Raw genomic sequence first — 25,124 nt, forward strand, 5'->3', positions numbered from 1 at the left:
TTCCCACTTTTCCCTGGGTTTTCCTTCTTGCTGATTTTGAAGGAGCCGGAGGCGCCCTGTCCCTTGCTCTGCACCAGGGAGCCTTTGTTCACATTCCTCTTGATACTTTGCTTGATCTGGGTCTTGAGCTTCTCCTGAGCGGTGGCAGACCAGCAAGGAATCAACTACCAGCTAGCGTATAAAGGGAGACCAAGGCTCAGGGCCTTCTGTTACCTGGAGGGGAGTCGGACAGGCAGCGGATCCTGTGAGGAACCACAATCCAGGAAGGATGAGAAGGTCATTGTCAGGGTACAGAGGAGATTAAGTTAAAGATTTACCAGTTTATAAGCAAGCGCAGAGCCAAGGAACGGTGCTGGGGCAGATCAAATAATAGGAAGCTGTGATCAGTTAGAAGGCAAGAGTGATTAAATGACAGAAGAGATGATGGTGCAAGGCAAAAGTCAGGGAAAGAATAAGTAACATTTTGTAAGCACAGATACCAGGAGTAGGGTTTGACTCCACGCAGACACATGTTTATTGGATCTTAAGTCCAAATCCTTAACCACTCGGCCATCCTGTTACATCAACCCACCACTGAAAATGAAATTTAATGTGATCCGGGTGCCATCTGGCCTTTTCCAATATAAAGTTTTGACTCCTCTCCCATGCTAAATTGGACCCTTCATTATTTATGAACCTCAATCGGATCACCCCTCAGTCTAGGTTTCTCTAAGGTGTAGGGTTCCAACTCTTTTAGTCTAACTTGATAACCAAGATGTCTTATACTGGGAATTCGTCGAATGTCTCTCCTCTGTACCCTTTTCAAAGCCTCAATATCACCCATCATGTGAGGAGACCAAGACTGGATACAATATTCCAAGTGAGTCCTGACCAAGGTTTCATAAAAGGACAAATTCGGGACATCTCAGATACTGAAGGAGTCCGTGTCCAGAAGCAGCAAGACCTGGACAACATTCAGACTTGGGCTGCTAAGTGGCAAGTAACATTCACACCACATAAGTACCAGGCAATGACCATCTCCAACAAGAGAGAATGTAACCATCTCCCTTTGACGATCAACAGCATTACCATCGCTGAATCCCCCCACCATCAACATCCTGGGGGATACCATTGACAAAAGCTTAACTGGACCATTCATATACATACTCTGGCTACAAGAGTAAATCAGATAGTGGGAATTCTGTGATGAGTAACTCAGCTCAAGGCACGTGGTGAAATGCTCATTAGGAGAGCTGGAGAAATGGACTGGTCAGGTGGGCAGAAAAGTGGCAAATGGAACTCAACTTGGAGAAGTGTGAGGTGATGCCTTTGGTGAGGTCAAACACAGCAAAGGAATACACAATTAATGGGTGAATGCTGAGAGGTGTAGAGGAAGTGAGGGACCTTGAAGTGAATGTCCACAAATCCCTGAAAGTAGCAGGACAGGTTGATAAGTTGGTTGAGAAGGCTTATGGAATCCTTTCCTTTATTAGCCGATGTATAGAATATAAGAGCAGGGAGGTTATGCTGGAACTGTATCAATCATTAGTTAGGCCACAACTTGAGTTCTGTGTGCAGTTCTGGTCACCTCATTCCAGAAAGGATGTAATTGCACTAGAGAGGTTACAGAGGAGATTTACGAGGTTGTTGCCAGGACTGGAAAAATGCAGCTATGAGGAAAGATTGGATAGACTGGGGTTGTTCTCCTTGGAATAGAAGAGGCTGAGGGGAGATATGATTGAAATGTACAAAATTGTGAGGGGTCTGGATAGAATGGATGGGAAGGGTCTATTTACCTTAGTAGGGAGGTCAGTGACTAGGGGGCATAGATTTAAAGTGATGTGTTGAACAATTAGAGGGGAGATGAGGAAAGGTTTTTTCACCCAGAGGGCTGTGGGAGACTGGAACTCACTGCCTGGAAGGGTAGCTGAGGTAGAAACCCTCAACTCATTTAAAAGGAGTCTGGATGTGCACCTCAAGTACCTGAACCTGCAGGGCTACGGTCCAAATGCTGGACAATGGGATTCAGCTGGGTGGCTCGTTTTTTGGCCTGCCTGTGCTGTAAACTTTCTATGTTCTATGATTCTATGCAGACACAATGGGCCGAATGGCCTCCTTCTGCACTGCAATAATTTTGTGATTTTTGACTCTCCAAAACTTGTCAACCATCGACAAGGCACAAACCAGGATGAGTGCAGCACCAACAATACTCTAGAAACTCGACACTGTTCAGGACAAAGCAGCCACCTTGATTGTCACCCCATTCAACACCTTAAACATTCACTCCCTTCATCACTGACACACAGTGGCAGTAGTGTGTACCATCTACCAGATGCACTGCTGCAACTCACCAAGGCTCCGCAGACAGCACCTTCCAAACCGAAGACCTCCACCACCTTGAAGGACAAGGGCTGCAGATGCATGGAAACACCACCATGTGCAAGCTCCCCTCCAAGTCACACACCATCTGATCTGCAAATATATCGCTGTTCATTCACTGATGTTGGGTCAAAATCCTGGATCTCCCTTCCTAACAGCACTGTGGGTGTACCTACACCACATGGAGTGCAGCAATTCAAGAAGGGAGCTCACCGCCACCTTGTCAAGGACAATTAGGGATGGGTAACAAATTCTGGCCTTGCCCGTGTCGCTCACATCCCATGAAAGAATATGCCTCATTTTATACTCAATTGTCCTCTGAATGCAGCCCAACCCTCTATTTGCTCCAACTATCACTTCACAGCATTGTTGCTGTAACTTTCGAGATCTGTGCACTAGAACATCCAGATCTCTGCTCAAAATTATTTTCTTTTTTCCACCTACTTTAATGTTTTTCCCTGAAGGGTGTATGAATGTTGAGCATTCGCCCTGTCCACATGAATAACACTGCACTTACCCAAATTAAACATCATTTACCAGTCATGAACCCAATCTCCCAACACATTAAGATCAGCCTGAAACAGTCGAGCATCGTCTACAGTCTAAACACTCGCACAGATCTTCAAATCATCTGTAAATTTACAGATGGTGCGCCCTACACCTACATCCAGATCATTAATAAAAATAGTAAAGAGCAACAGACCCAACACCGATCCCTGTGGGACACCACTGGTAACTGGTCTCCAAACAGATCCAGATCCATCTGTAACTACTTTCTGCCTACATCTGCCAGTCAGTTCCCAATCCAGATCAATATATTACCACTGATACCAGGGACTTTAATCTTATAGAGAAGCGTCTTGTGTGGAACCTTATCAAAATCTTTTGGCTGAGATCTGCTAATTGAACACAGGCCGGGGATGAGGCCTAGGCCTGTCCTGCTTTGTGTGTGGGTCTCAGGACCACACAAGGTGAGATCAGCTCACTGAGCACAGGCCCATCCTGCTCTATATGGTGCTCAGTACCTCACCAAATGAGAATAACTAACACACCACAGGCCATGGAGCCTCGGCCCATCCTTCCCCGATTGCGGTTCAGTGCCAACCAGGTCAGATCAGCTAATTCAGCACAGGCCGGAGATGGAAGCTGGACCTTTCCTGCTCTTGGGACTCCGTACCATACCAGGTGCGATGAAGTAAAATACCACAGGCCGGGGATGGAGCCTGAGATTTCCCTGTTCTGTGTGGGGCTCTGTGCAACAACGTGTGAGAAGAACTATCATCCCACAGGCTGAGGAAGGAGCCTGGGCCCATTCTGTTCTGTGTGGCTCCGACCACACTGAGTGGGATCAGTTAACTCAACACAGGCCATGAATACAACCAGGCCCTTTCCTGCTCCGTGTGGCTCAGTATCACACCAGGTGGCATCAGCTAATACAGCACAGGCTGGGGCTGGAGCCTGGGTCCGTCCTGCTCTGTGGGCTCAGTAACAACCCGTAAGATGAACTTTTTTCAAAAGACTTCAGTGCATTTATCTCTGTCCAACACTGTGAGGCAGCTTTCTGTGTTTATAAAGAGTGTAATTTATTGACTGGTCTCTTGGATCAAACAGGGTAAGAGACACAGGTCTGTGTGCAGAGGGTTTGGGGGTGAGCTCTGATTCCTAACCCTTTCTGGACTGTGAGGAATAAAGAATGAATGAGAGAGAGAGAATGTGGGAGAAGGGATGATGGAAGAATTTGTCCGTGAACCTGATTAAAAGTGGCTCAAACGCAAGATAATATTAAGATATCAAGAGCAGAACATTAACATAATCTGAGTTCCGCGATCTGGTCGGGTCCCATTCCCCTGAAGTGAGGAATGAACGGGTGGGGAAATTCCACCTGGAGTTATATTTGTCTCCAATGAAGATGAGTTCACAGTGAGGATGGAATAGCTCAGTTGGGAGAACACTAGATTGAAGAACCAGGATACAATCCCTGGTTTCATCAGTTTTAATTTGGTGTCTCCATCAGTTTAAGTAGAGAGAATCAGAGGGGAGATTTTCCACTCTTGACCCCATGGGCTGAATTTTAAACTAACGGTGCGGCTCTCGGCAGAGACACCGTGAGTGGGTGCCGTCACCACACGAGTGAAATGTGGCCGGCCGACCCCGATCACGGAGCAGCTGACCAATTAATGAAGGGGAGGCGTGGGGCCCATGCAAACAAGGACCAGAGGCAGGGAACGAGGCACCGATGGCACCGACATCTGACACAACGGCAGGTGCTGGCACCATATTGAAAGGACTGCCAGACCTGTATTCACTGCTGCCTGGTTTAAAGGAGTGTCTTCCTGAGAGCCCTCTGCTGTCCCAGAACCCGTTCTGCTGCCTCTGCTGCCCCAGGTCCCGTTCTGCAGCCTCTGCTGTCCCAGAACTCGTTCTGCTGCCTCTGTTGCCCCAGGTCCCGTTCTGCTGTCCCAGGACCCGTTCTGCTGCCCCAAGACCCATTCTGCTGCCTCTGATGCCCCAGGACCCGTTCTGCTGCATCTGCTGTCCCAGAACCCGTTCTGCTGCCTCTGCTGCCCCAGGTCCCGTTCTGCTGTCCCAGGACCCGTTCTGCTGCCCCAAGACCCATTCTGCTGCCTCTGCTGCTCCAGGACCCGTTCTGCTGCATCTGCTGCCCCAGGACCCGTTCTGCTGCCCCAAGACCCGTTCTGCTGCCTCTGATGCCCCAGGACCCGTTCTGCTGCCCCAGGACCCGTTCTGCTGCCTCTGCTGCTCCAGGACCCGTTCTGCTGCCCCAGGACCCGTTCTGCTGCCTCTGCTGCCCCAGGACCCGTTCTGCTGCTCCAGGACCCGTTCTGCTGTCCCAGGACCCGTTCTGCTGCCTCTGCTGCCCCAGGACCCGTTCTGCTGCCTCTGCTGCCCCAGAACCCGTTCTGTTGCCTCTGCTGCCCCAGGGCCCGTTCTGCTGCCCCAGGACCCGTTCTGCTGCCTCTGCTGCTCCAGGACCCGTTCTGCTGCATCTGCTGCCCAGGACCTGTTCTGCTGCCTCCGCTACCCCAGGACCTGTTCTGCTGCATCTGCTGCCCCAGGACCTGTTCTGCTGCCTCCGCTGCCCCAGGACCCGTTCTGCTGCCTCTGCTGCTCCAGGACCCGTTCTGCTGCATCTGCTGCCCCAAGACCTGTTCTGCTGCCTCCGCTACCCCAGGACCTGTTCTGCTGCATCTGCTGCCCCAGGACCTGTTCTGCTGCCTCCGCTGCCCCAGGACCTGTTCTGCTGCATCTGCTGCCCCAGGACCTATTCTGCTGCCTCTGCTGCCGCAGGACCTGTTCTACTGCATCTGCTGCCCCAGGACCTGTTCTGCTGCCTCTGCTGCCCAGGACCCATTCTGCTGTCCCAGGACCCGTTCTGCTGTCACTGATGCCCCAGGACCCGTTCTGCTGTCTCTGCTGCCTGATAGGTAAGGAGCTGAATGCGAGCCTGCAGTGACCATGGTCCAATAGTTTAGCGATGCCTTCCTGCAGGTTCGCCTCCAGGTGACAACAGATAGGTGGAAGATCCTCTTCCCCAGGGATGGGAGGTGGAGACCTGTCCACCTGACCAAGCAAAGCTGCTTTGAGATAGTAGGTGAAGTCAGCAGCCGTGGGGTCACCCCCAAGACATGGATCGAGTGCAAGAAGTGGGTCAATGACCGGATCCGGGCTGCTCAGGCGCAAACTCAAAACACTTTGGACCCTTTGGACATTGCGCATGGCAGAGTGAAAGGGAGTGTTTGGTGGAAAGGGAGTGGCCACCCAGTCATTTGTATTGGGGAAGGGCAGCAGGACATGCTGCCTGAGGCTTGGCTGCATCTCGGTGGGAGGTGCACGTCAGTCATTGTATAAACTCACACAGTCCCTCGAGAGGGGCCACATGCAGGAGGAATATGTGTGTCCACATCATGGACTGCTGGACTATCACCATCAGAGATATTGGGTTTGTCCCCGCTGGGAGACTAACTTTGTTGATCATAGTGGCTGCAGGAGAAGACAGCCCACAATCGGTAAGAGCATGTCAAGACTGGCAGTGGATGCCTAATCTCCATGTCCTCATCCCGATGGAGGAGGAGGCCATGGAACAGGCCGGGAAGCAAAGCAGCTGATCCATAGCTGATGGAGAGACAGGGACACCTACCTAAGAGAGTGAATGAACATCTCCTGGGGCACAAGGGTGCATCCGCTGCAAAGGAGCCACACTGCTCATCTGTTCACCACTGCATCAATGGAGCTGCACAGTAGGGGTGGTTGGAACGTCACGATGGGAAGACCCTAACCCTTCAATGTCCCTGTTTTCACATGCAGGCTAGGATGAAAGACAAGAGCGAAGAGCTGGAGAGACTGGGGGACAGCCAGACACCTCTGAGGAGGAGGAGGGAGCCTCAGAGGGTGCACCGTCACATCATTCCCCTGCACCCTCCACCAACACAGAAACCCTCACTCGGTGGGTATCCACTCGCTGTTAGATTTGGGCACACAAGCTGGTGAGCACGTCACAGACAGGCCCGGGCAGATGACGGATGCAGTGACAGCCGAGGCCACTGGCAGTTGGAAGTCTGTGGGAGGCCAGGCCCATGCTGAGTCCCAGGCTGATGACGTGCCTCTGGTGTCACCAGCAACACGGGAAATGCTGAAGCTGCAGCAAGAGGTCAGGCAACATCTGGCAGAGTTGCCGGAGGTTATGTGTACCCAAGTTCGGATGATGGAGGAGTCCATCCAGGCCTTGCATGCTGTACTGTCTCTGATGGGGGGGTGTATGGCTTCCTTCCTTGAGAGATTGGTGACTCTGATGGAGAGCCAGATCCAGCCGACCAATCAGTGGCTGCCGGAGATGTGTGCAGACCTGCACTCCATCGCTTTGTCCATGAGATCCATCCAGCGGTGACAAGGTGAGAGGGGGGACGAGGCACCTGAACTCTTCACCAGGTCCACGTCCCTCTCAGGTCAGCAGCGAGTTACAAGTGTGTCTTATAAGGGGGAGGAGCAGCTGGCTGCTACATCTGGGGTCTCCTCTCAGGATGTTCCTGGTGTGGATAGTAGCTCCAAAGCCCCTCTGCCAGTGACACAAGTGATGCCAGTGCCTGCCTCCATCACCCTCGATGACAGAGGGGGGTCCCTGTACCTGTGCAGGAGGCCCTCAGTGTGCCGGGGCCCTCCAGGCCTCAGGCAGCAAGAGGGCGGCCACCAATGTCATCCCAAGCCATGGGGCAGCAAGGTCAGCAGCCTGTCTCCACCTCAGCTGCCAGAGCAGGGGGAGCACCACGTAGGAGCACGCGGAAAAGATTTCAGAAGAGCACCTAGATTCACTTAGGGTTCACGGTGAATGTACATTCCAGATGGATAGGGTTGCGTTTGTTGTCACACGGAAGAAAGAAATGATGTTCTCTCACTATGTCTCCTTCCTATTGTTGATGCCCTTTGGGACTTCATTTAAACCCTTCCACCCAAGGGGCTGGAAGTGAGGGACCAAGCCCTGAGTTCACAAAGCTTCGGCCTTGTCACTGTGCGATGTGTACCTGGATGCTGCAGTGCAGAAGGAAGGAGGCGACAACAGGGCTGTTTAAAGCTAAGACTTTATTGCCTTGGTTCCAGAAGGTGGTAAAGCTCAAAGGAAACTTGAATGTATAAGGGTGTCTCATGTCTCCCTTGTGTGTATCTCATGGCCCCTTTCCTGCTGTGCCTGAGGTTCTTCATCTGGCACTGCTTGGGCAGCATCCTCCTCCACATCCTCATCATCAGAGGAGACATCACACTCCACGATATCCTCACTAGTCAACACCTCGCCCCTCTGTAATGCCAGGTTGTGCTGTGCACAGCAAACCACCACGATATGCGAGACCCTCGCCGGGACATACTGAAGGGCTCCACTGGATCGATCTAGGCACCTGAATCTCATCTTCAGGAGACCAATGGCCTCCTTGATGGTCGCTCGGGTTGACCCGCAGCAGGTGTTGTACCTCTCCTCTGCATCCGTGCGTGAGTTCCTCACAGACGTCAGTAGTCATGTCCTCAGTGGGTAGCCCTTGTCTCCAAGGATCCATCTCTGAAAGCGGATGGGGCCGCGGAAAGGTTCTGGCACCTGGGAGTGCCTTGGTATGCAGGCGTTGTGGCTGCTTCCCGGGATTTGTGCACACACCTATGGGATCCATTTGCAGTGGTCGCAGACCAATTGCACACTGAGCAAGTGGAAGCCCTTCCTGTTGAAGGCTGCTGGCTGGTCTGCAGGAGCCATGATGGTCACATGGGTGCAGTCAATGACACCCTACACCTGGTGGAATCCAGCGATGTCCCCGAATCCTATAGCTCTCTCAGCTTGACTGTTTGGATCAATGTGCACATAGTCACCGGCCCTCCTGAACAGGACATTGGTGACCTCCTTGATGCACTGATTCACTACAGACTGTGAGATTCCACACATATCTCCAGTGGATCCCCGCAATGATCTGGTGGTGAAGAAGTTCAGTGGCACGGTGACCTTCAGTGACACTGGCATCAGGTGCCCACCAAGTCGCATGGGGCACAGCTGCATCATGGCAGAGAGATCAGTGACGACCCCCGTGGAGAGGTGCAGTCTGCGGAGACACCGTCACTCTGACATCTGCAGGTAGTTGAACCTCGGCTGACGTGTTCCTCTGCCTCCTTCTCCAGCCTCCTGTTCGAGGCTGGCCTTCCTGTGGGCCCCCAAGCTGCTGTGGTGCCCCTGCTGGTGCCTGCGCCTCCCTCCCTTCCTCTCTACTCCTCCTCCTCCTCCTCAATGGGAGCCTCGAATCCAATGAGAGCCTCGAATGAGGCCCATGACAGGTTGCCCCTCCCTGAGTGCAAGGCCTTCACAGTAAACAACACCCAGCCACATTTACCTCACTTGTCACCCTCAATGAAGTGGCACTGCCCCAATGGCACCCTGGTGTTGTTCCCTCTGCAGAGCTGGCACATTGGCTCCCACTCCTGACAGTGTTTCCCGATGCCCTTTCTGCCAAGTTTTGCTGCCTCACCCGATAGCTTCCCAGTGAAGACAACACTCAGCTCCCACCTCCCAGTCACCTCCTTTCACCAGGCGAGGCTCTGAAGACCCGTGGGTCCCGTGTGCTATTAGTTCAATTGGATCCAGTGAATAACATTGCTGACAATTGGACTCATAAATACTTGAAATGCCTTCTTGCCGTGTGGATGTGCGAAGTCTGCCCTCCATGTCAGCCGCCGACAGAAAAATCCGGTCCAACGTCTTCCATCCCTATTTTATACACCCCCCCCTCCCCCTCCCCGGCCTCCATTCCCGTCTCCAACGGTCCCTTAAAATTCTGACGCATGTCTCTAAGACTAATGGGAGTGAAACCACATCTGCTCCTTAGACTGAACAGGGAGAGCTGCTCTCTCTGTGTTTAAAGTGAATGAATCTGCTCTTTACCTTGTCTTACTGGAACGTTCACTGTCTGGAGATGTCTGTTTGAAAATGTTTTCCTGTTATATTAATGGAGCAGAGGAGCAGATGTGAGGTACTGTTGAACAGAGAGGTTTGGAAGTGGGTGAAGGGGTGGAGTGACGGTGTGAGTGAGAGGCGCAGTGAGTTGGCCCTTCTCAATAGAGTGTCAGGAATGAAGGGCAGAGGAACAGACCAGGCTGGAAACACAGAAAGAGCGAGGAGAAGCTGGTGTGAAAAACAGAGATTAAACAACGGGCTTGTTCATTTGGTTTGGGTCTGGTGTTTAGAATACCCAGAATCTGGGTTCACTTCCCTTCCAACTCAGTCAATTGTACCAACATTATGTTCATAAAACCATAGAATGATACCCAAAGAAGGAGACCATTTGGTCCATTGTGTCAGTGCTGTCTCTTTGGTTGTGCTATCCAATTAGTCCTGGTGTTCAGCTTTTTCCTGTAATCTGTACATTTTCCTTCCAGTATTTATCCCAATTGCTTTTCAAAGTTACTACTGAATCTGCTTTCAAGTCCTGATCAGACAGTGCATTCCAGATGACAACACATCACTGTATAAAAAAATCATTCCTCATTTCGCCTCTGGTCTTTTCTCAATCACCTGATAAATACATCCTCTGGTTACTGACCCTTTTGCCACTGGAAACAATTTCTCCTTATTCAACTTATTGAAACCTTCTTGATGATGTCACATACTAGACTGCCAGTAAAACTGAAGCCCATGGAATAAAAGGGACAATGACAGCATGCATGTGAAGTTTGCAGACTGATCGGAACATAGGAGCAGGAGTAGGCCATTCAGCCCGTCGAGCCCACCCTGCCATTCAATATGATGATGACTGATCGTCCACTTCAATGCCTTTTTGCCACACTATCTCCATCTCCCCTATGTCATTTGTATTGAGAAATCTGTCAATCTCTGCTTTAAACATACTCAATGACTGAGCTTCCACAGCCCTCTGAGATAGAGAATTCCAAAGATTCACAACCCACTGAGTAAAGAAATTTCTCCTCATCGCTGTCCTAAGTGGCTTTCCCCTTACGTTGAAATTGTGTCCCTTGGTTCTAGACTCCTCAACCGGGGGAAACATCTTAGCTTCATCGACCCTGTCTATCCCTTTCAATATTTTGTAAGTTTCAATGAGATCACCTCTCATTCTTCAAAACTCTAGAGAATACAGTCCCAGTTTCCCCAATCTCTCTTCATTTGACAGTCCCGCCATCCCGGGAACAAGTCTGGTGAACCTTCGTTGCACTCCCTCCATGGCAATGATATCCTTCCTAAGGTAAGGGGAACAAAACTTCACACAGTATTCCAAAGTGCAGTCCAACCAAGGTTATATACAATTGAAGCAAGACTTTACTACTCCTGTACTCAAATCCTCTTGTGATAGAGGCTAACATATCATTAGCCTTCCTAATTGCTTGCTGCACCTGCATGTTAGCTTTCAGTCACTTATTGACAAGGACACCCAGGCCCCTTTGTACATTCACACTCTTACCATTTAACAAATAATCTGCACATCTGTTTCTCCTACCAAAGTGGATAACCTCACATTTTGACACATTATATTTCATGTGCCACTTTCTTGTCCACTCACTAAGACTGTCCAAATTCCCTTGAAGCCGCTTTGCATCTTCTTCACAACACACATTCCCATCTAGTTTTGTGTCATCTGCAAACTTGGAAATACTGCATTTGGTCCCCGCATCCAAATCATGTGGTCACAGTGTGGTGGTGAACAGTTGTATTTCTGTCTGGAGGAAGGTTTACAGTGGGTTCCCCATGGTTCCTCATAACTTCAGTTATGTGCAGACACTGGAAAAGCTGGGGTTGTTCTCCTTGGAGCAGAGCAAGTTCAGAACAACTTTGACAGAGTTCGAATCAAGGAATCAAATGGTTGCAGTACAGAAGGAGACCATTCAGTCCATCATGTCCATGACAGCTCTTTGCAAGAGCAGATCAGCTAATTCCACTCCTCTGCCCTTTCATTGTAGCCCTGCAAATTTTCTCTATTTAGGTGTTTATCCAATTCCCTTTTGAAAGCCACGATTGAATCTGCCTCCAGCACACTCTCAGGCAGTGTATTCCAGATCCGAACCACTCACTCTGTCCCACACCCCGGTACCATTGCAGAAAATCTTTTCTGTTTATTTCATCCCTCATAAATAATTGAAATGAAATGTTTATTAGGAAATACACAACATAAAAAGGAGAGAGAAATAAATGCTGAGTAAAATAGAAGTCAATGTTTGGAAGGTAAAAAGAGCAAAAGATGTAACTTTTATTCTGGATGAGTGAGAGGAATATATCACACTTTGGGGCTTTTGTAAGAAGATTTACTGATAAACCTGGGACTTGAGAGGAAGCTGCTTCATGGTTTACAGAACGAATTCAGCCCCTGGAGTGGAGCCAACAGCTGCACCGTCCAATAACAGACAGGACGGGGACACTGCCTCAGGCCTGGTGAGCTCAGTCGATGAAAGCATGAAACTCTGAATCTCAAGTTTTTGAGTTTGAGCCCACGGTGGGTGTTTTCTATTTCCTTTTTAGGCTGATTTTACAGGCGTTATCCAGCTCTGAATTCCTCGGCAGAGAGTTCAAGGAGTGTTTGAAATGAGATTCAACAGCAGTATGAGAATGTCTCTCCTTGATTCAGGACTCTTACCTCTCTGCAGCATCTCGCTGCTAAAGATTGAACATTTTCTCATTTCATTCTCAGCTCAGGGTCAGTGTGGATCACTGGGACTTCTGGCTGTCTCCCACTTCACAATTCATCAGTGCTGAGAAATCAAGGGCGGCACAGTGGCGCAGTGGTTAGCACCGCAGCCTCACAGCTCCAGGGACCCGGGTTCGATTCCGGGTACTGCCTGTGTGGAGTTTGCAAGTTCTCCCTGTGTCTGCGTGGGTTTTCTCCGGGTGCTCCGGTTTCCTCCCACAAGCCAAAAGACTTGCAGGTTGATAGGTAAATTGGCCATTATAAATTGTCACTAGTATAGGTAGGTGGTAGGGAAATATAGGAATAGGTGGGGATGTTTGGTAGGAATAGGTGGGGATGTTTGGTAGGAATATGGGATTAGTGTAGGATTAGTATAAATGGGTGGTTGATGTTCGGCACAGACTCGGTGGGCCGAAGGGCCTGTTTCAGTGCTGTATCTCTAATCTAATTACTCACATGTTGTAATGTTTTATAAATACTTGAATGTATTTTACACTGTGTCCAACAGTGTGAATGTCCCCTGGTATATCAGCTCACCAACACTTCAACAGAACATTCACATAATGTGAGCTCTGACATCTGTTCAGATTCCATTCCCAAGACCTGGAAAGTGGGATTGGGCTGGATCGCTCTTTTTCAGCTGGCACAGACACGATTGCTAAATGGTCTCATTCTGTGCCATAAATTTTCTCGATTTTCTATGTTCCATGAAGTGAGGTGTGATTGGGAGGGGCAATTCCACCAGGGTTATATTTTCTACCAAAAGAATGACACAAGGGATACTTCACATTTTTATTCATTCATTCATGCGATGTGGGCATCGCTGGCTAGGCCAGCATTTATTGCCCATCCCTAATTGCCCATGAGAAGGTGGTGGTGAACTGCCTTCTTGAACCGCTGCAGTCCATGTGGGGTAGGTACACCCACAGTGCTGTGAGAAAGGGAGTTCCAGAATTTTGACCCAGCGACAGTGAAGGAACGGCGATATAGTTCCAAGTCAGGATGGTGTGTGGCTTGGAGGGGAACTCGCAGGTGGTGGTATCCCCTGCATTTGCTGCCCTTGCCCTTCTCGGTGGTAAATGTCGCTGGGTTTGGAAGGTGCTGTCTGAGGAGTCTTGGTGCATTGCTGCAGTGCATCTTGTAGACAGTACACACTGCTGCCACTGTGTGCCGATGATGGAGGGAGTGAATGTTTGTAGATGGGGTGCCAATCAAGTGGGCTGCTTTGTCCTGGACGGTGTTGAGATTCTTGAGTTGGAATTGCACCCATCCAGGCAAGTGGAGAGTATTCCATCACACTCTTGACTTGTGAATTGCAGATGGTGGACAGGCTTTGGGGAGTCAGGAGTCATGGATGAGTGAGAGGAATATATCACACTTTGGGGCTTTTGTAAGAGGATTTATTGATAAACCTGGGATTTGAGAGGAAGCTGCTTCATGGTTTACAGAACAAATTCAGCCCCTGGGGTGGAGCCAACAGCTGCACTGTAATTACTCACCTCAGGATTCCAAGCCTCTGACCTGCTCTTCTAGTCACGTTATTTGTATGGCTACCCATGGTAACCCCCATGATGTTGATGGTGGGGGATTCAGTGATTGTAATGCTATTGAATGTCAAGGGGAGATAGTTAGATTCTCTCTTGTTGGAGATGGTCATTGCCTGGCACTTGTGTGGTGCGAATATTACTTGCCACTTATCATCCCAAGCCTGTGAGACTGAAATAGCTCAGTTGGGAGTGTGTTGGACTGAAGATCCCTGGTTCAATCTGGGGTTTTGGCAGTTGTCCTTTATTCTGCATCGCCCTTTGGTTTTGACTCTTGAACTGCACAATTTACACTGAAATTATTTACCCAACTCTGAAGGTTGGATTGGAATAGAGAGATATCAATGATGGGAAATATTTACATTGTCAGCTTTAGCTTATTCTCTATCTCCCTGTGTCCTTTTCCCCAGTATTTGACTCTCTCGGGGCCGGGTGAACATTTGATTTGCTGGAAACAGGAGTGAGTGAAAGACCATGTGTGGAGTTTGATTTTGTACAGAGGGAGAGCAAATCTAACAGGGCTGTGAGATATTGGCCTGGATTTTACAGCCCCAATAGCGGTGAACTCTGAGACTTTCACTGCTATTGAGGGTCTGAACAGCACTGCAACTGCTGGTACATGCACACACTAACACCAGCATCTGGAAGTTGTGGTGGTGAGAAATGTGCTTAGAAGGAGCCTCTGATCATAATCGCACCAGCCCACTCTTTAAAGTGACAGGGACCTGTAGTTCAGCAATTTGGGCTCATTGCCCACAATGTACCCTGATTTTTACCTGGGTTGGATTAAAGCCGGTACCAACAGGCTCAGGGTTGCTCGGGAAGGACTTTTCTGTTGACACAACAGCTCCACTATTCCAGGAAGACACCGGCAGCAGCAGTTGTCAACTTTCAGAGGGAGTTCAGACATTTTAAATGTTGTATTTTATTTCTTAATTGTATGTAAGTTTTTAGCATGGCCTGATCAGAGTTCTTAAATTTACATCTGACTTTTTATTAACAAGATTGAAGTGCTTTTAAAAGATCTCTAAATGTATATGACTTTTTATCAAGATTTACTTGGCTTCTTTGAAAAGACTCTTGAGCAAGATTGAAGTGACTTTTAAAAACTACATCTTATCCTTTAAAATCCTGCTTCCATGTGGATGACATTGGAAGATGACTTCAGAATAACTTAGACTATCTTTCTAACAGGTACTGCAACAGCTTAAGACCTACTTTTCTGCAAAAGCTGGTGAATTACCTTCCGGGAGCGGAGAGGAGCGGAGCGGAGCAGACCTGCATGGACCGATATGAGGAGAACGTTGAGAGCGGAGCCTATAAATCCAATCCGAGGATCGAGGCCCAGTCTCTTCCTTTCCAGGAGTGGAGTGGAGCTCTTCCAGTGTGCTGGAGTTTTGAAAAAAAAAAGAAGCCAACTCTGATGTCAGAGGAGAGCTACAAGGTGATTGTTTGGTGAGACACTGCTGTTTGTGTATTTAAATATCTTAAAGAAAAGGGCAAAGTCTTTTACTTGAGAAAAAAACCTCTGCTGATAAGGTGAGTGCTACTAAAGTGTTTTTTTTATTCAGTGTAGCTTATGAAGGACTTTAGATTGCAGTGGGTAGAACAAGGCCCCTAGTGTCATTAGTATTTTTTAATTAAGGGAGTAACTAATTAATCTAAGGGTAAGTCATGGCAGGAGAGCTCAGCCCCGTGATATGCTCCTCCTGCGCTTTGTGGGGATTCAGGAACCCTCCCAGTCTCCATGACGACCATGTGTGCAGGAAGTGTATCCAGCTGCAGCTACTGGCTACTCGCATTATGGAGCTGGACCTGCGGGTGGTTTCACTGTGGAGCGTCCACGAAGCTGAGGGCGTCATGGATAGCATGTTTCGTGAGGTGGTCGCACCGCAGGTAATGGATGCACAGGCAGAAAAGGGATGGGTGACCACCAGATGGAATAGTAGGAGCAGGCAGGTAGTGCAGGTGTCCCCTGTGGCCATCCCCCTCTCAAACAGATACACCGCTTTGGTTACTGTTGGGGGGAAGACCTCCCAGGGGAAAAGAGCAACAGCGCGGTCCGTGGCACCACGAGGGCTCTGCTGCAACGCAGGGGAGGAAAAGGGGTGGAAGAGCTATTGTGATAGGGGATTCTATCATAAGGGGTGCAGATAGGCGTTTCTGTGGCCGCAAACGAGACTCCAGGATGGTATGTTGCCTCCCTAATACTAGGGTCAAGGATGTTTCGGAGCAGCTGCCAGAAATTCTGAAAGGGGAGGGTGTGCAGCCAGAGATCGTGGTCCATATTGGTACGAACGACATAGGCAGGAAGAGAGATGAGGTTCTGCAAAGTGAATATAGGGAGTTAGGCAGAAGGTTAAAGAGCAGGACCTCGAGGGTTGTAATCTCAGGATTACTCCCTGTGACACGTGCTAGTGCGGGTAGGAATAGGAGGATTAGGCAAATGAATGCATTGCTGAAGACTGGCGAAGGCGGGAGGGCTTCAAGTACTTGGATCATTGGGATCTCTTCTGGTGCAGAGGTGACCTGTACAAGAGGGACGGGTTGCATCTGAACTGGAAGGGGACCAATATCCTTGTAGGGAGATTTTATAGTAATATACTGGAGGGTTTAAACTGGTCTTGCAGCGGGGGTGGGACCCAAAGTAGTAGTCTCTCCGATGAGATAGTTGAGGCAAATGGAGAGGTTAAAGCAAGCAGGTCCAGTAGGCAGGCCAGGCAGGGGCAGGACAGGGAGCGTGGAAGGTCTGGTGGGCTAAACTGCATTTACTTTAATGCAAGTATCCTTACAGGTAAGGCAGATGAACTCAGAGCATGGATCGGTACATGGGATTGTGGTATTGTAGCTATTACGGAAACGTGGTTGAGGGATGGGCAGGACTGGCAGCTCAATGTTCCGCGGTACCGATCCTTCCGGCGTGACAGAGGTGGAGGTAAGAGAGGAGGGGGAGTTGCACTATTGATTAGGGAGGACATCACGGCAGCACTTAGAGAGGATATCCCGGGGTGAATGTCCAGTGAGGCCATACTGGTAGAATATAGAAATAATAAAAGGGTGATCCCTTTGATGGGATTATACGATAGGTCCCCCAATAGTCAGAGGGAAGTGGAGGAGCATATATGTAGGGAAATCACAGATAGGTATAGGAATTATAGGGTTGTAATAGTAGGTGATTTTAACTTCCCTAATATTGACTGGGACTGCCTAAGTGCTAAGGGATCAGATGGGGAAGAATTTGTTAAGTGAGTCCAGGATAGTTTTCTGAAGCAGTACGTGGATGGCCCGACTAGAGAAGGGGCTACACTCGATCTCCTCTTCGGAAATGAGAATGGGCAGGTGGTTGATATGGCAGTGGGGGAGCACTTTGGGACCAGTGACCATAACTGTATTAGCTTCAAGATAGTTATGAAAAAGAATAGGACTGGTCCTCAGGTTGAAGTCCTAAATTGGGGGAAGGCTAATTTCCATGGCATCAGACAGGAACTCTCAAAAGTTGAATGGGAGAGGCTGTTTACAGGTAAAGGGACGTCTGGCAAGTCGGAGGCTTTTAAAAGTGAGATCGGAAGAGTTCAGGGCCAGCATGTTCCTGTTAGATGGAAGGGCAAGGCTGGCAAGTTTAGGGAACCTTGGTTGACGAGGGATATTGAGGGTCTGGTCAGGACAAAGAAGGAGGCATACGTCAGGTATAGGCAGCTGGGATCGAGCGAGTCCCTCGAGAAGTATAGGGGATATAGGAGTATACTTAAGAAGGAAATTAGGAGGGCGAAAAGGGGCCATGAGATTTCCCTGGCAGATAAGATAAAGGAGAATCCTAAAAGATTCTATAAGTGTATTAAGAGTAAAAGGGTAGCTAGGGAGAGAGTAGGTCCCCTTAAGGATCAGTGTGGCAATCTATGTGTGAAGCCACGCGAAATGGGCGAGGTCTTAAATGAATATTTCTCGTCTGTATTTACCGTGGAGAAGGTAATGGAAGCTAGTGAGTTCAAGGGAGGGAACATCGATATCCTGCAGCATATCAACATTACAAAGGAGGAGGTGTTGGAGGTTTTGAAGCGCATTAAGGTGGATAAATCCCCAGGGCCTGATCAGATGTATCCTAGGATGCTAAGGGAAGCAAGGGAGGAGATTGCTCGGGCGCTGGCAGAGATTTTTGTATCATCGTTAGCCACGGGTGAGGTACCGGAAGACTGGAGGATAGCTAATTTGTTAATTAATAAATTAAATAACAAATCATGTCGCCTCTTTCTCTTCTAAACTCTGGCGGAGACAAGCCTAGCTTGTCCAATCTTTCCTCGTAAGACAGCCCACCCATTCCATGTATTAGTCTCGTAAACTTTCTCTGTACTACCTCCAATGCATTTACATCCTTCCGCAAATAAGGAGACCAGTACAGTACTCAGTACTGCAGAAGAGGTCTCACCAATGTCCTGTATAGCTGAAGCATAACCTCCCTACTATTGTATTCAATTCCCATGGTGATAAATGATAACATTCTATTAGCTTTCCTAATTACATGCTGGACCTGCATACTAACCTTTTGCAATTCATGCCCTCGGACACCCAGATCCCTCTGCATCTCAGAGCTCTGCAATCTCTCACCATTTAGATAATATGCTTTTTTATTCTTCCTGCCATAGTGGACAATTTCCGAATTTCCCACATTATACTCCATTTGTCAGGTCTTTGCCCAATCACTTAACCTATCTATATCCCTTTGTAGCCCCCTTATGTCCTCTTCACAACCTACTTTCCTACCTATCTTTGTGATCAGCAAATTTAGCAACAATACCTTCGGTCCCTTCATCTAAGTCATTTATATAAATTGTAAAAAGTTGAGGCCACAGCACAGATCCCTGTGGCACACCACTCGTTACTTCTTGCCAACCAGAAAATGACCCATTTATGCTGACTCTCTGTTTCCTGTCAGCTAGCCAATCTTCTATCCATGCCAATATGTTACCCCCGACACCATGAGCTTTTATTTTCTGCAATAACCTTTGATATGGCACCTTATCCTTCTGGAAATCGAAATACAATACATCCACTGGTTCCCCTTTATCCACAGCACATGTAACTGCCTCAAAGAACTCCAATAAATTGGTTAAACATGATTTCCCTTTCAAAAAACCATGTTGACTCTGCCTGATTACCTTAATTTTTTTCTAAATGCCCTGCTATAACATCCTCTGTAATAGCTCCAAACATTTTCCCTCAGACAAATGTTAAGCTAACTGGCCTGTCGTTTCCTGCTTTCTGTCTCCCTCCCTTTTTGAATAAATGAGTTACATTCACTCTTTTCCAATCTAACGGAACCTTCTCGAATCTAGGGAATTTTGGAATATTAAAACCAGCGCATCAACTATCTCACTAGCCAATTCAGGACCTGGCGACTTGTCAACCCGCAGCTCCAACAATTTGTTTCGTACCACTTCCCTGGTGATTGTAATTTTCTTGAGTTCCTCCATCCCTTCAATTTCCTGATATACGGCTAATACTGGGATGTTATTTGTATACTCAATAGTGAAGACCGATGCAAAGTATCTGTTCAATTCATCTGCCATCTCTTAATTATCCATTATTAATTCCCCAGACACACTTTCTATTGGACCAACAGTCGCTTTGTTAACTCTTTTCTTTTTAAAATATCTATCGAAACTCTTACTAGTTGTCTTGAAATTCCTTGCGAGCTTTCTCTCATACTCTAATTTTACCTTCCTTATCAATCTTTTAGTAATTCTTTGCTGTTTTTTTTAAATATTCTGTCCAATCTTCTGACCTGCCTCCCACCTTTGCACAATTATAGGCTTTTTCTTTAAGTTTGATAGTATCTTTAACTGTTTTCGTGAACAATGGATGGTGACTCCCACCTTTGGAACTTTTCTTTCTCGTTGAAATGTATCTATTCTGTGTATTCTGAAATATCCCCTTAAATGTCTGCCACTGCATCTCTACTGACTTATCCCTTAGCCTAATTTGCCAGTTCACTTTAGCTCGCTCTGCTTTCATGACCTTATAATTGCCCTTATTTAAATTTAAAATACTAGTCTGGGACCCACTCTCCTCTCCCTCAAACTGAAAGTAAAATTCAATCATATTATAATCGCTACTACCTAGGGGCACCTTAACTATGAGGTCATTAATTAATCCTATCTCGTTGCACAATGCCAGGTCTAGTATAGCCTGCTCTCTGGTTGGCTCCAGAATGTATTGTTCCAAGAAATTATCCCCAAAACATTCTATGTACTCCTTATCTAGGCTACCTCAGCCCATCTGAATTTTCCAATCTATATGTAGATTAAAATCCCCCATAATTATCACAGTACCTTTCTGACAAGCTGCCATTATTTCTTCCTTTATATCCCATCCGACAGTGTGGTTAATGTTAGGTGGCCTGTACACCACTCCCACAAGTGACTTCTTGCCTTTATGATTTCTCATTTGTACCCAAACTGCTTCTGCATCCTGATCTCCAGAACTCAGGTCATCCCTCTCTATTACGCTAATACCATCATTAATTAACAGAGCTACCTCGCCACCTTTTCCTAGCTTCCTGTCCTTCCAAAATGCCATGTCACCTCCAATATTCACATCCCAATCTATGTCGCCCTGCAGCCATGTCTCTGTAATGACTATCAGATCGTACTTATTTATTCTATTTGTGCTCCCAGTTCATCTGTTTTGTTTCAAATGCTCCATGCATTCAGATACAGAGCATTTCGTTTTGTCCTTTTATTATTTTTGTCACCTCTAGCCTTATCTGTCGATTTACTCTTCGATTTGTACATTCTGTCCCTTCCTGTCACAGTCTGTTTATCATTTCCCATATTCATACCTTTCTCTCTTGCCTTGTCTCTCCTCCTTGATTCACCATATTTTCCCAAATTTGATCCCTTGCCCCCACTATTCAGTTTAAAACCGTCTCGACTTCCCTCGTTATGTGGCTCGCTAGAACACCGGCACCAGCACGGTTCAGGTGTAGACCGTCCCAACGGTACAGCCACCTCTTTCCCCAGTACTGGTGCCAATGCCCCATGAACCAGAACCCACTATTACCACACCAGTCTTTCAGCCGCACATTACTTTCTCTAATCTTATTTGTCCTATGCCAATTTGCACATGGCTCAGGTAATAATCCAGAGATGATTAACTTTGAGGTTCTGCTTCTTAATTTGGTGCCTAGTTCCTCATACTGACTTTGCAGAACCTCTATCCTTGTCCTGCCTATGTCTTTGGTACCGACATGGACCACGACGACTGGATCCTCCCCCTCCCATTGTATGTTTCGCTCCAGCCCTGAGCAGATGTCCTGAATCCAGGCATCAGCAGGCAACACAGCCGTCTGGACTCTTGCTTTTGCTGCAGAGAACAGAGTCAATCCACCTTACTATACTGTCCCCTACTACCACTACATTCCTTTTTTCTCCCTGTTTGAGCCGCAAACACTTACTGCAGACGTGTTTGCCCTGGATCACACTGGCATCCAGGAACTCCCACATGCTGCAGCTGTGACACATCACCTGTCCTGTCATCCTTAACGTGTTTCAATTAACTACTTAAATATTTTATTCAATTATTCATTTTATTGCATATTTTATTAAACTTACCATTAGTTTGTTTACTATTTTAAACGTGAGGACTAAAATGCATCTTAATCACTTACCAGATGCGCATCAAGCAGGTCGGTTCTTCCAAACCAATCAACTACCTGCTTGCCTGTGATGTCACAGCTTACCAGATCCTCACCAAACAGCTCCTTCCACTGCACCGAAGAAAGAACCAAATCCTGTGTCCTCACCCCAGCGGCTCTCTGCTTCCCTGCTCTCACTCTCCATTGTGATGTCACTCCTCGATTTTTTCCCCTGCTCTGCTCCTCTCTCTCTCGCTCTGTCTCCGAGTCTGTGCTTTTGGCGCATTTCTTCATTTGTTGTTCCGTTGTGCTCCTCTGTTTCTGGTCCAAAATCTGACTCTGGTGTGATTTGAACCCACAACCTTCGGATATCGTCTTAATCATTATTTAGAAGTCCAACACGCTATCCACTGCGCCACAGAGACTTACACATTTATATCAACATCACTAAGGACTTTGATCTTGTCAGCAGAGACGGGCTCTTCAAACTGCAATGGAAGACAGGCTGCCCTCCTGACCTCTTGGGCATCATCTCTTCTTTCCACGAGAACATGCACAGTTCCATCAGTTACAATGGAGCAACATCAGACGCTTTCAAGATCAGCAGTGGGGTAAAGCAGGGCTGCGTGCTGGCGCCAACTCTCTTCGGAACAGAGGAACATGGGAGTAAGCTATTCAGCCCGTCGAGCCTGCTCTGTCATTCAATTCGATCATGGCTGATCACCGACCTCAAAGCCCCTTTCCCATGCTATCCCCATATCCCTTGATGTCATGAGTGTCAAGATTTCTATCAATTTCTGTCTTGAACATGCTCAATGATTGAGCTGCCACAGCCCTCTGGGGCACAGTATTCCAATGATTCACCACCGTCTGAGTGAAGAAATTCCACCCATCTCAGTTTTAAATGGCCTACTCCTTATTCTGAGACGATGTCCTTTGGTTTTAGACTCACCAACGAGGGCAAACATCCTGTCTACATCCACACTGTCACGCCCTGTAAGAATTTTGTCAGTTTCAATCAGATCACCTCTCATTCTTCGAAACTTTAAGGAATACAGGCCCAGTTTCCTCATAAGACAATCCCACCATCCCAGGGATTAGTCTGGTGACATAAAAACAAGAAATGCTGGAACCACTCAGCAGGTCTGGCAGCATCTGTGAAAAGAGAAGCAGAGTTAACGTTTCAGGTAAGTGACCCTTCTTCGGAACTGACATATATTAGAAAAGTCACAGGTTATAAGCAAGTGGGGTGGGGGTGGGGCAAGAGATAACAAAGGAGAAGGTGTAGATTGGACAAGGCCACATAGCTGACCAAAAGGTCATGCAGCAAAGGCAAACAATATGTTAATGGTGTGTTGAATGACAAAGCATTCGTCCAGATTAGGTGTTAATGGACTGAATATTGAACAGCAGGAAGTACAAACCTGAAAAAAAACACTAGGTAAGCAAACTGAACAAACTGAGATGAAATGAAATAAATGCAAAAAAAAGATTAGTCTGTTGACCCTCTGTTTCACCCCCTCTATGGCAAGTGTATCCTTCACAAGGTGAGGAGACTAAACTGTACACAATACTCCAGTGCGGATTCACCAAGGCTCTATACAATTGCAGCAAGACATCTTTACTCCTGTACTCATGACCCCTCGTGTGGGTACAACATACCATTTGCCTTCCTAATTGATTGCTGCACCTGCACAAGAGCTTTTAGTGTCTCAGGAACAAGGACACCCAGGTCCCTTTGGACATCGACACTTCCCAACCTCTCACCATTTAAGAAATACTCTGTCTTTCTGTTTATTCTACCAAAGTGAATAACTTCACACTTATTCACATTATATTCCATGTTCTTGCCCATTCACTTAGCCTCTCCAGGTCCCCTGGAAGCCTCTCTGCATCCTCCTCACAACTCACACTTCACCGAGCTTTGTGTCATCTGCAAACTTGGAAATATTACATTTAATCCCCACGTCCAAATCATTTATATAGGTTGTTAACAGCTGTGGCTCCAACACTGATCCTTGCAGTACCCCAATAGTAACAGCCTGCCATCCTGAGAAGGACCCGTTATTCCTGCTCTCTGTTTTCGGTCTGTTAACCAATTCTCAATCCATATCAGTATATTATCCCCAAGCCTATGTGCTCTAATTTTGTTTACTCGCCTCCTGTGTGGGACCTTACCAAAGGAAAATACAAATACCACACATCCACTGGTTCTCCTTTATCTGTTCTATAGGTAACATCCTCAAAAATCTCAACAGGTTTTTCAAACCTGTTTTCCTTTTCATAAATCTATGTTGACTCTGCCCAATCATGTCATCATTTTCGAACTGTCTAGTTATCACATCCTTTATAATTGGCATATTCCTCTCCATGCTGCTATTGTACACTTTCAATTACTCAGATATAGGTGTTCACCTGCACATCAGAGCTGACGACAAGCTGTTCAACTTGGCAAGACTGTGCGCCAAGACCAAAGTGGGTAAATTCCTAGGCTGTGAGTTGCTATTTGCTGATGATGCTGTGCTGACATCCCATAATGAAGTTCAGTCACAGCAGCTTGCAGATCGGTTCTCCCTGGCCTGCAAAGAGTTTGGACTGACAATCAGCATCAGGAAGATGAAAGTTACGGGCCAGGACGTAGAGACTCCACTTTCCATCAACATCGACAACCTCACTTTGGAGGTTGTCAACAGCTTCACATACCTTCAATCAACAATCACCAGCAATCTGGCCCTTGATGCTGAAATCAGCACCAGGATTGCCAATGCTGCAGCTGTCATGTCAAAGTTGAGAAGACAAGTGTGAACCGACAGCAAACTGACCGAAAATACAAAGCTCCACGTGTACCAGGCTTGTGTTCTCAGCACCCTCCTTTATAGTAGAGAAGAATTAACAACTTATACAAGCCAAAAAAAGCGGCTGAACAGCTTCCACCTCCACTGCCTCAGATGGATACTGGGCATCTCCTGGCAGGACAGAGTGCCGAATGCGGAAGTACACCAGCGTGCAGGGATCCACAGCATGTTTGCCCTCTTGAGTCAGCGGTGACTCTGTTGACTGGGCCAAATGGATGACGGTCACATTGCCAAATACATGCTCAATGGTGAGCTTGCTATCAGCATGAGATCAACAGGTCAGGGAAAAAAATCAAGTCCTTTGGAGAGGTTTGAGTTAATTCAGGAGAGGGGCATGGATTTATCAATGGGAGTTCATGCTTGTCGAATCTAACTGCATTTGTTGACAAACTATCTGAGAATACTGATGAAGGGAATGCAGTGGATGTTGTTTATATGGATATTACGAAAGCATTTTATAAAGTACCACATAAAAGGGTGGTTAACAAAATTGGGGTACATGGATTAGGAGGGTCAGTGTCCATTTGGATAGTAAATTGTTTTGAAGACTGAAAACAGCGAG

The 25,124-nt window shown here is 47.5% G+C and overlaps 1 non-coding gene across 1 annotated transcript; it reads right to left on the reverse strand.

Annotated features, from left to right (window-relative positions):
- Positions 1-22,041: 22,041 nt before the first annotated feature.
- Positions 22,042-22,132, reverse strand: trnar-ucu (transfer RNA arginine (anticodon UCU)). Its single transcript is given in 2 exon segments — positions 22,042-22,077; positions 22,096-22,132. It is a non-coding gene; the product is annotated as a tRNA-Arg (tRNA).
- Positions 22,133-25,124: the final 2,992 nt, after the last annotated feature.

The sequence above is a fragment of the Heterodontus francisci genome, unplaced genomic scaffold, assembly GCF_036365525.1.
Source record: "Heterodontus francisci isolate sHetFra1 unplaced genomic scaffold, sHetFra1.hap1 HAP1_SCAFFOLD_43, whole genome shotgun sequence".
NCBI lineage: Eukaryota > Metazoa > Chordata > Chondrichthyes > Heterodontiformes > Heterodontidae > Heterodontus > Heterodontus francisci.